We start from the raw sequence: 1,273 nt of genomic DNA, 5'->3' as shown, positions 1-1,273 counted from the left end.
ACCTCTCAACTACCATTATTTTAATACCAAATCAAGCTTTTATTTATGACAACAAATACTGAACATGAGTAGCTCTCTAAGATTACCATAATCTTTTGACATGCACTAAATCTTTTTGAGTTCCCTGGACCCTTTTTCAGCTTTCATTTGTACACAGTACAAACTATTAGATTTCTGATACCAACATCTCAGCAGCAACCATATTTTCCTTAATGACCTCCTTCTGCTTAATTCAATACCTTAATATTTGGCTATCAAAACTTTGAGATTTTCCTGACTTCCTTTGACACATTTTCAGTGATGCAGTAAAGTTAGGATAAGCAATCCGTGTGGGCTTAAACAAAGTCTTTTGTTCCCATGAGTGAACATCAAAACATAGATATTCAACACAGCATGAATTCTGTTGCCAAGACTAAAAAGATTTGCTCTTTCTTTCCGCACGGATAGCGCTCTCACAAACATGGTGAACGTTCGTAAAACCCACTGGATTTCTGTAAGAAGTGTGGCAAGCATCAGCCCCACGAAGTGACACAGTACAAGAAGGGCAAGGATTCTCTGTGTGCACAGGGAAAACAACGTTATGACAGAAAGCAGAGTGGTTATGATGAGCGGACTAAGATGAATTTCCTCAAAAAAGTTAAAACTACAAAGAAGATTGTCCTGAGGCTTGAATGTGTTGAGCCCAACTGCAGATCCTAGAGAATGCTGGCTATTAAAACATTTTGAACTAGGAGGAGATAAAAAGAGATAGGGCCAAGTGATCCAGTTCCAAGCTTCATATTTTTGTCTTGAAGACAATAAAATCTTGAGGGGAAAAATAACAAAAGACTAAAAAGATTTGACTTTTATAAGTCTACGTTAATTATTTTTTGTTTCAGTTTAGACCAGTGGTTCTGAAATGTTAGCATATATCAAAATTACATACAGAGTTTATTAAAACATAGAGAGCTTGACCTCAATTTGAGTTTCTGACTGAGTATGCCTAAAACAGAACCCAAGAATTTGCTTTCTAACAAGTTTCCAGGTGAAGGTGCTTCATTCAGCTCAGTGGACCACACTGGCTTTAGATGATCACAGAATTCCATTCTAGGGTAACTTCTGCCATTGGCTTGCTAGCTGCATTTGATGAAATGATTTTTAGGAAAAGTTCATAGCAATAACAAATTCCACTCTGAGAATTAATTTTCATTTGTTTTTCAGTCTTCTTTCTGTAGCCATGCTGGAATGATATTAAAAAATATTTAGCCCAGTCACAAACACAGATACTTCAAGG

The 1,273-nt window shown here is 36.4% G+C and overlaps 1 pseudogene; it reads left to right on the top strand.

Moving 5' to 3' along the window:
- Window positions 1–454: 454 nt before the first annotated feature.
- Window positions 455–832, top strand: LOC109453295 (large ribosomal subunit protein eL42; annotated as a pseudogene).
- The last annotated feature ends 441 nt before the right edge of the window (window positions 833–1,273 follow it).

This window comes from Rhinolophus sinicus, linkage group LG01 (assembly GCF_036562045.2).
Source record: "Rhinolophus sinicus isolate RSC01 linkage group LG01, ASM3656204v1, whole genome shotgun sequence".
Taxonomy (NCBI): Eukaryota; Metazoa; Chordata; class Mammalia; order Chiroptera; family Rhinolophidae; genus Rhinolophus; species Rhinolophus sinicus.
The sequence above is the reverse complement of the archived record's forward strand: the minus strand, read 5'-3'. Positions and strand labels throughout refer to the sequence as shown.